Here is a 10336-nt window from a genome sequence, read left to right on the forward strand (position 1 = left end):
ATAACTCTAGGCAGTAGGCGTCGTTCAGGTCTTCATCGCCAGCCTTACTTGTACCTGATGCCCTCATGGGTAAAAAGAAGCTGAAAGCTTTTGCCTTCGGGGTCTGCGGGTCGCTCCAGCCCGAGGCTGACTAGACACAAAAGATGCTGCACCCGGGTTGTGGGTGGCGATGGTCCTCTTTAATCCAGTCCCTAGTACCATGGTCTCACACATGCTTGAAGCCATGAGAGCATAGAGTGGAGGACCTCAGATTGAGGCAACGTGGAGGGCCTGAACGAGGACGTGGTCAGGACACCAGGTCACTCCGTGTATTTGCCCACTCTGGTTACCACGGGGTCACCCCAAGTTTCAGGACGGCGGGTACCCAGACTGCGGAGTTACTGGCCGCAGCGCCCCCTGCTGGCCGAGAGATTTAGGGCGGCAGAAGCTCCGGCTTAGTTTGCAAACCTTCTGGTCCAGGTGTGCACCCTCCTTGTCCTCCCCGGCTGTCTTTTTTGGCAAATGCACCAGCGACCCTCAGCTCTCCAGTCTTCTGCTGGGTTCTCAGGCGATCCCATCCCTCTGTCCCTCTGTCCCTCTGTAGGGGCTTTGGTTCTTCCTTGCAGAGCTCGAGATCCGCGGGAAAGGCAACTTCAAGGAGAGCCAGGTTGGAGAGGGCTCCCGGCTCAGGGTTGGGGAACCCCGAAGCAGGAGGTGGTTCAGAAGGCCAAGGGCTATGGGCTTTGCCCAGCCACAGGATGGGCATGGTTGCAGTGGTCACAGCTGAGCTGCTAAGGCCTGCTCAGGGCAGAGTAGGCTCTGTTTCTTTCAGTGAGCTGACTTTTTTTTTCTTTTTTTAAAGCAAATTCTTCCTAAACTAATACTCTGAGTCACTTTAAACAGTTCAGAGAATTAAATAGAAACCTAATAAAATCTGCAAAAGGTATTTTTAAAACAACTTCGTTAGGGTGTGATTTACGTTCTATAAAAATCCACCGGCTTCGAGCAGTTTCAGAAGGCCGCCCACAATTCTATGCTTTTAGTAAATGTATCTAGCTGTGTATCCTCACCACATCTAGTTTTAGAACATTTCCATCCCTTCCAAGTGCTCTCAGGCCCAGCAGATGTCACTTCCTCTTCCCACCGTCAGCCTGGTTGCCTGCTTCACAGACTTGCCTTTTCTGGACATTTCCTTTGGAGTCTCACAACTTGTTGCGTTAGTCTCTGGCTGCTCTCACAGGAGGTCATTTTGAGGTTTGCCTGCACTGAGGTAGCAGTAGTCACTTTCGCCACAATGTTTCCTTGAAGGGATAACCCGTCCTTTGTCCCTTCATCGGTTGAGGCACATTCCAGGGGTTTCCACACTTTGGCTGTGATGAAGAATGTAACTTTGGTAGAGATTTGTGGATTGGTTTCTGTGTGGACACAACATTTTTCTCAGGTAGATACAAAAGACAACAACAAAAGACAAGAATTGTGGGGTCACACGACAAGTTTATTAACGTCTGGGTAGAAATTGATTACACATTATTTTATGTTCCTTCAACATGCTATAAGGGCTCTACTGTTTCCACAACTTGCTACTGTACTCCTTCATTTATTTGTTTCTTTATTTAAATGTAGGAGTCACGTCAGAAGAGGGCACCGGATCCCATTACAGATGGTTGTGAGCCACCCGGTGGTTGCTGGGAATTGAACTCAGGATCTCTGGAAGAGTAGCCAGTATTTTTAACCCCCGAGACATCTCACCAGCCCCTATTGTACTCCTCTTGATGGGCCATCCTAGTGGGTTGGAGTGATACTCTGAGTATCAATTTGTGTAGCTCATACTAGACTTGAATTCACTATTTAGCTAAGGACATCTTCAATTTCCTGATCTTCCTGTCTCACCCTTCTGAGTCCACACTGAGGAGTTCAGAACTGTAGCACCATGCTGGGCTCCACCCCTGTACCTTCTTTGTTACAATAACTGAGTGGATGTTTCACCTCTTTACTTGGGTCCTGGGTCTTTTGTGTATAGTAGGTGTGTATATGTGGTGTTTTTGTGTGTATGATGTGGCATGTGCATGCACATATGTGTGTGTGTATGTTGTACAAACTTATGCCTACATGTATAGAAGCCAAAAGTCAATATAAATACCTTTTTTTTTTGTAAGTTTGTTTTTCCAGGTAGGGTTTCTCTGTATATAGCTCTGGTTGTTCTGGAACTGGCTCTATAGACCAGGCTGGGATCTGCCTGCTATCTTTGTCAGAAATCAGTGGACTGTTTGTAGATGCTATAAGATTTGTAGATACTTCATGGATCGGTGTGCTAGGCCTTTATTATTGTAGTTTTATAGTAAATTTTGAAATTAGAGAGTATCTGTCCTCCAACTTGGTTTTTGTTGTTGTTGTTGTTGAAATTGTTTTGGATATATTGTATCCACCTTTTGTATTTTCACATACATTTTATGATGGGGTTACTAATTTCTGCAATGAGAGACACCTGCTCACATTTTGTACCTGGAGGCATTTTCCCATTGATTTAGAACTTTAATATATCCTGGAAATGCTATGTGGCACTTGTTTGTTTGTTTATAAACAGCATTTTGTGTTTTTGTGTAGCCCAGGCTGGCCTCCAACTTGACACCTGAAGATGACTTTGAACTTCTGATCCTCTACCTTTCTAAGAACTGGGATAGTGGGAGCACATGCACCACTGTATCTGTTTTTAGGTAGTGCTGGGAACAAACCCAGGGCTTCCTGCATTCGAGGCAAGTGCTCTACCAGTTGCGCTCCATCCCCAGACTTGCCACTTGGTTTTAAGTGTTTAAGCTCAGAGCCCTTGCTCTACTGTTGTTACACTCACTTCTGTGTAGTATATTGTTTTTGATGCTGTTGGAAATGGACTTGTTTTCTCAATTTCATTTTGAGCCTGTTTGCTGCTGGCATCTAGATAAGATACACTGTGATCTTTGTGACTTGCTCTGGTTCCGGAAGTCTCCTGTATCGTCCTGCCATTTCTCCTTACGCATCACAAATGCAAAAGTGGTTGGTTTTTGTTGGAGCAGTAGTTCCTCAACCTCTTTGAGGGCCACTTATCAGATCCTGCATATCAGATATCCTGAGTATCCGATATTTACATTATGAATCATAACAGTAGTAAAATTGTAGTTAGGAAGCAACAAAATAATTTTATGGTTGAGGGGTTACCGCAACATGAGGAACTGTGGTAAAGGTTTATAGCATAAGGAAGGATGAGAACCACTATAGGGAAAAGGGAATCCTAGGTAACTGGAAAGTACCAACAAAGTAACAGAGAAGAAGAAGCCTAAAGAAATGATCCTAGGTGCTTTAAAGTTTTGAACTCCTGGGTTCACCCTTAATGTACAGTCTGGTGCTGATTAGAATCCCAAATACCATGCAGAATTGCCTCTTTGTGTTTGATTTATTTGTTTTTGTTTTGAGGCAGAGTTTCTATGTTTAACAATCCTGATCGTCCTGAAACTGGCTTTGAAAGCCAGGATGGTCATAGAGATCTGCCTGCCTCTGCTTTCCAAGTGCTGGGGTTAAAGGCGTGTGGAGAAGGCAGAGGAGAACTATCTTGAAGGTCACCCTTCATGTTCTTGTGAGTCCACAAGCTGGTGTACAGGCAGGCTGGTCCTGACTAGAACTCCAAAGAAAGCTTTAGTAACTGAGCTGACTTGGGAACATATTCTACATGAGACGAATGACAAGAATATCAACCTTCTAATTTGGGGAAAGGAGACCTAGAATTTTATAGCATAATACTAAAAATTTCGAGAATAGGAACAAAAATCACTAGACATAGGAAAATCCCAATAATCAGCCAGACATGGTGGCACACACTTTTAACCCCAGTATTCGGGAGGCAGAGCATAGCAGATCTCTTAGTCCGAGGCCAGCCTGGTCTACTGATTGAGGATTGAGTTCAAGGATGGCCAGGGCTATATTGAGATACCCTGTCTCAAACCCCGTCCTCTTAAAGGAAAGCAGTGACTTTAAAGAGTTACTATGAAAATGTTCTAGCCAGAAAGTGCAAGATGAAATAAATATTATTACAAATATCAAAGCAGAATGACTCAGTAAAGAGAGAGACGGTATGGAGAACCAAGAGGATTTTAGTACTGGAAAAATCCAGTAATTAAAAAGAAAAAGGTCATTATTTGACAGATTTGGTAGCAGAATGGGCATAAAAGGAGAAATAACTTCACTGAAAGACAGGTCCACAGAAATTAATCTGTGTACTAGGAAAAAAACAAAAAAAAAAAAACAATCTAGGGGCTGAGGAAACGGTTAAGTGGGTGAAGGTGCCTCCCACCATGGCTGACAGCCTGAGTTCAGACCCTGGGACCCACAAGGTAGAAAGAGAGAACTAAGTCCTAAAGGTGTCTCTGACCTCCACACACATAAGCCGTATACCAGTCAGAGAATCATGGTGAGGCCCTGTCTTTAAAAAATAGTGGTTGGTCTCACTCTGCCTTGTTCATGACCATGTGGTGATGATGGGGAAGTGCTAGGGTAAGGATGAGCAGAACAGGAGAGAAACAGACTTGAGAGGATACACTTAGATCCCCCGTACATACACAAGATGCAAGCCGGTGAGGAAGTGGTCGTTTGGTCAGCAGTGATCAATTATCTGGGAGAAGCAAGGTGAGCGTGCGGGGAGTGGACTTCAGTGGCCTGAACATAGGCAGATGCAAGACACCCACCAGGTATGGAGACCAGAAGACCCACACGTGAGTCGCCCGGAAGCTCAGAGACCCACCCACATGTGAGTCCCCGGAAGCTCGGAGACCGCAAAGCTCCGTGGGGTCACATACGTGGGGTCACCCATCAAAACTCTGAAGCAGAGTAAACCATGAAGAGATGTGAGCAGGCAGTTTCCCTGAGTATCTCAATGGACTCTCTGCAGTTGGAGGCCCTTCTTCCCTAGTGAAAGAAGCTGGGGTATCAGCAGGAGGTTCTCAGATGCTCCGGTCCTGGGAACTGGAGGCAGAAATCAGGCTCCTAACTTTCTCCTGGCCCCAAGCCCTGAGGTTGTATTCCTGGCTGCCTCCCTTAATCAAGAAGCTTGAGACCCAGGGGAGACTTTGCCCTTCCCCCATAGCAGATGTGACCCCTTTCCCTGGCCCAGAGGGTTCAGGAGCCAAGTTCTGTCTGCTCCCTGAGTCTCAGGTCGCAGGAACCGCCCTGCAGCTGCTGCTGGTCCCCACCTGTGCACGGCTGCCTCAGGGGAACTGTGAACCTGCTCTAGTGGGCCCCAGGGACAGGGACACGGTGGAAACCAGACCCCCATTTGGGAGGAGTGGGGCCACGGACATGTTTGTGCCAACTTCTGGCTGGTCCCCCAGGGGGTCCTTCTGCTTGGAGCCAGGAAGCACCTGCCCAAGACACCAACTATGGTTTTCACAGGGAGGCAGATGATCTAATTCGCTCCATCCCAGAGCATCGCAGATGCCCTTCTTTTGGTTCTTCCCCCCCCCCCCCCCGGAGCTTTTTTTCGGAGCTGGGGACCGAACCCAGGGCCTTGCGCTTCCTAGGCAAGCGCTCTACCACTGAGCTAAATCCCCAACCCCGACAGATGCCCTTCTTTAAGGTTTTTTCACCTTGATCCAGGCAAGGAGTACCTCACCTACCTTCCCTCCCCCACAATGCAGTGGCTTGGATTCTCACTGAGCCACCAATTTCTCCCACCTCGAAGCCAGCTCTTACACCCTGCACGTGGCCCTGAAACCTCCGGGTGCTTCGCCCACGCATGGCTCCACTCCTCAGAGCAGCTCCCAGCACTCCTAGGCCCTACCCTTGGGTCTGGTTCTCGACCTGTGAAACTCACATCCCCACTGCCTCTACATGGGCTCCAGGGTCTTTGTGTCTTGTCCTTATACATTCTTGGCACCATTGAGACGCAAAAATAAGCTGTCATTTATTTATGTGGCGTGGGTGGGGGAGGTTTGCTGGGTAGAGGACTGGGTTTCCACACCAAACAAGACATTCCCCAGCCTTACAAAGCGAAGTTTAAACGAAATTAGGCAGAGCTTTAGAAAAAAGCAATTCCAATCTATTAACTTTCAACATAATAAACAGCGATTCAAAACCGCCATTAAAATAACCAGAATTCTAATTGGAAGCTGTATTGATTCAGGATGACTCCAGAAGAGGCTGGGAGCTGGGCCAGGGGCGGGCTCACGGGGACATGGCCCTCCATCCCGCTGGAAGACTGAGCGACTCTTGCCTTCTGCCAGCCCTACAGCCCGGACTCCCAGCAGCTCCGAGTTTCTGTGCCTTTTCCACCCTCCCCGGTCCTCTCCAGGTGGTGTCTTTGCAAAGCTCCATTTGGCAGGATGTGTCTTCACTCCGCCTGCCTGCCAATGTAGCTGGTCAGCACCAGGACACAGCCTGACCGCTGGCTCCTTGTTTTTGGTTCTTTGCTCTTAGGCCTGGCCAACCTGGCTCTTTGGGTTGGAGGCTGGGGCCGAGGAGCTCTCATTGGAGATTTTGCCCAGCAGTTCTTCCCATGGTGCCAAGACCAGATTCTTTGGCCTTCTCGCCTGTACTTTGGGAACCGATGATGGGTTGAGATGTCATCTCCCAGGTATTCTGATCAAAAGGCTCAGGCTCTTCCTGGCTTCTCCTCCTCTCACTGAACTTGGGAGTTGAAGAAAAGGTACATGAAGCTGGGGGCGGGTGGGAGAGGCAAGGGTGTGGTTAGCACAGACCATTAATCCTAACACTTGGGAGGTAGAGACGGGAGGAGGATCACTATTAGTTTGAGACCAGCCTGCTTTACACATCGAGTTCCAGGACAAACAAGGCTACATAGAGAGCGACCGTGTCTCAATGCTGAACTCCCACTTTAAAAACACACACACACACACACACACACACACACACACACACACACACACACACACACACAAACACTACATTAAAATCAACAGCTGAAAAAAGCCAACTTGTAGGGTTGGGGATTTAGCTCAGTGGTAGAGCGCTTGCCTAGGAAGCGGAAGGCCCTGGGTTTGGTCCCCAGCTCCGGAAAAAAAAAAGAAAGAAAAAAAAAAAAGCCAACTTGCAGGATGCCCTTTCTGACCCTGGCATCATCTGACCAAGAGGGTATACTGAAAATGGAGGCTGCAAATTACAAACTGAGGTTGAGGGCTGTGGAGGACCATATACTTGTAGCCAGATGGATGCTTTGGGGGCTTTCCTCAGCTCACTAGTCCACTTACATCTTTGGGGGTGTCTCTTCCTCCCCGCTTTCCCCTTCCCTTTCTTTCTTTCTTCTTTCTTCTTTCTTTTTTCTTCTTTCCTTTCTTTCTTCTTTCTTTTTCTTTCTTTTCCTTCTTTTCTTCTTTCTTTCTTACTTTCTCCCTCCTTCCTTCCTTTCTTTCTTCTTTCTTTTTTTTTTCTTTCTTCTTTCTTTTCTCTCTTTCTTTCTTTGCTTCTTTCTTTTTTGAGACAGGGTTTCTCCATGTAGCCCTGGCTCTCCTGGAACTCACTTTGTAGGCCAGGCTGCCCTAGAACTCAGACATCTGCCTGCCTTGGGTCAAAGGTATGCATGCACCACCACCCGAAAAGAACCCTGGAGTCTGTCAGAGATGGCTGTGATTACCTCCACAGAAGGAGTATTCCTTTTATGTAGAGATGTTTCACACAAGACTGCTGAAATACCAGGGAACCACCACGCTCAGGGCCTAAGCACACATGGCCCTTTCTTCTTTCCTAGACATGAACCTGCAGTTTTCTAGGGATGTCCCAAGAAATCTCAATCACGGTAAAAGACATCCCTAAACTTTCATGTGCATCTACTGCTGCCCACGATTCGTGCCTTTTATCTTATTGTTTTACAATACTATGCACAGCATCCCTGCAGTTACTCTAATTCCGTTTACCAAAAAGAAGCAGGAACAGAGGGGATGAGGTTTCTTAGCAACCCTTGGAGATGTAACTTGAGAGTCACAGTCTGGTCTTGAAATTCTTCTCTGAAGCAGAGTCAGGAATCCTGACTTCTCCTGGAGGTCTCTGAACAGATCTCGGAATGCTACAAGAGGCAGTGGGGAGCTGTGTCTCCAGCCCTTGTCTCACTGCAGACAGTTGTCAAGAGTCACAGGTCATTTCTCCTAGGAGGCCTTTGGACAAGGACTGCAACAGATCTGCCACCAGTGTTGGGCTTTGGGCTAGGGGTTAATCAGGCAAGGTTCACTGTCTACTGGAAACAGTCTCTTTAGTCCTCTAGTGTCACAATTGCTGTAAAGAAAGAAGGTATCTACCCAAGAACCTGTGACTCTCTAATAGATGCCACAAGTGCCCAAATTCCGGGAGAATGACAGGCACTCTAATTCTCCCCTAAAGGAAGGCTTAGAGGCACCTCCCCTCCTTTATAATGGGCTCCCCTTCACTAAACATGCCTCTCCTCATTTACTCTATATCCTCTAACTTACACATTAGCAAGATCCTTCCCTTGTTGGCAGTGCAAAATGTGTGCACACCCGCGCACTCCCACCCACCTAGTTCCCTTCCATCAGGATTCAGAGCTGCAGGTCTGTGCTGTGGCCTGAATTTTCCTCAGAGCCTCCCTCCACCATGGCGCTGTTTGTCTGTCCATGGCATTAACTCTTCTGCTGAGACCCGGAGTTGAACCCATTACTGCAGAGACCAACTACTTCAGCGCCGTCTCTGTTGAACCAGACTGGAAGATAAAAGAAAAATAAGAAGCCACAGGTATGGATATAAGCCTTTAATCCAGGATTTCTTGGTCCGTGAGTGGTGACCCCTTTGGCAAACCTCTATCTCCCCACCCCCCCAAATGTTTCCATTATAATTCATAACAGTAGCAAAATTATAGATATATAAATGTCAATCTTTAAAAAGGCCTCACTGTTGCAGAGAAAAGCATTAGTTTTATCTCAGGGCTAATGATTTTGATCATAAAAAATGCAATAAGGGGTTGGGGATTTAGCTCAGTGGTAGAGCGCTTGCCTAGCAAGCGCAAGGCCCTGGATTCGGTCCCCAGCTCAAAAAAAAAAAGAAAAAAAAGAAAAAAAAAGAAAAAGAAAAAAAATGCAATAAGCTGGAGCAAAGGAGATTGCTCAATGGTTAGGAGCCAGAAGACCTGAGTTCACGCGCTTCCCAGCGACCATCTTAGGTGTCTCATAGCCATCTGTAAATCCCTCTGGACACTGCAGTCACATGCTGTGACCTGCCCAGCATGCGTCCTGGAACCTGACTAGGAGCAGAGAGGAAGTCAAGAAAGGACAAACAGCAGCACAGGAGAGCTGGGGTCCTGGTGGAGCGGTCCCTGCTCCTGCCTGGAGTGTCAGTGGTCTTGTTGTGTCTAGCACAGCAGGGACCAGCTAGTTAGCAGGAGGTGAAAGCATCCAGGAGGAAGCAGAAGGGGCTCACTTCTGAATACACCGATAACTGTCCCTAACACTCATGCTTGGACCTGAGCGGGAAGGCTTTGCTCTCTGAGCCTCCACAGGGTGAATGGCTTTGCCCAAATTCCCGTGGGTCGATGCCTTGGTCCTTGTCACTCCTGGCTGTGTCCTCGTCAACAATACGATTCACCCAGGGCTTCCTCCACTCCCAGGCACAAACCCACAAGCGGACAGTCTATAGGCACATGATTAAAAATAAAAAATTGGGGGGCTGGGGATTTAGCTCAGTGGTAGAGCGCTTGCCTAGCAAGCACAAGGCCCTGGGTTCGGTCCCCCCAGCTCCAAAAAAAAGAACCAAAATAAATAAATAAATAAATAAATAAATAAATAAATAAATAAATAAAAAATTGGGGTTGAGGATTTAGCTCAGTGGTAGAGCGCTTGCCTAGCAAGCGCAAGGCCCTGGGTTCGGTCCCCAGCTCCGGAAAAAAAAAAAAAAAGAAAAAAAAAGTTTAGGGCCGGAGAGATGGCTCAGTGGTTAAGAGAACATATTGTTCACGCACAGGACATGAGTTGTCCGTAACTCCAGCTCCAGGGGATCTGATGCCCTCTGACCTCCTCATGCATGGACATACACATGTACATATACATAAATAATAAAAGTGTTAAAACATAAAATGTTAAAAAGTTTGGCAATTTACAATCTTCTAATATTCCCACTCACTTCTATTTTGGGATAATCTTTATTTTACCAAACAAAATCCTTTCTTATCCAAAGCATTTTTCACTAAACATTTCAATTTTTTTGTTTTTTTTTTACCAAAAAAATATAACATACATGGTGTCTTTATATTTTCTTATATTTTTTCTTTGCTTGATGGCTTCAATCATTATTATTGTCTTTTATAAAACTTAGAACACATTTTTAATAAGAACTTTAAGTGAAAACCCAAGAGAAGATAACTAGACCACAGGAAACT

Source organism: Rattus norvegicus, chromosome 7 (genome assembly GCF_036323735.1).
Source record: "Rattus norvegicus strain BN/NHsdMcwi chromosome 7, GRCr8, whole genome shotgun sequence".
NCBI classification, from domain to species: domain Eukaryota; kingdom Metazoa; phylum Chordata; class Mammalia; order Rodentia; family Muridae; genus Rattus; species Rattus norvegicus.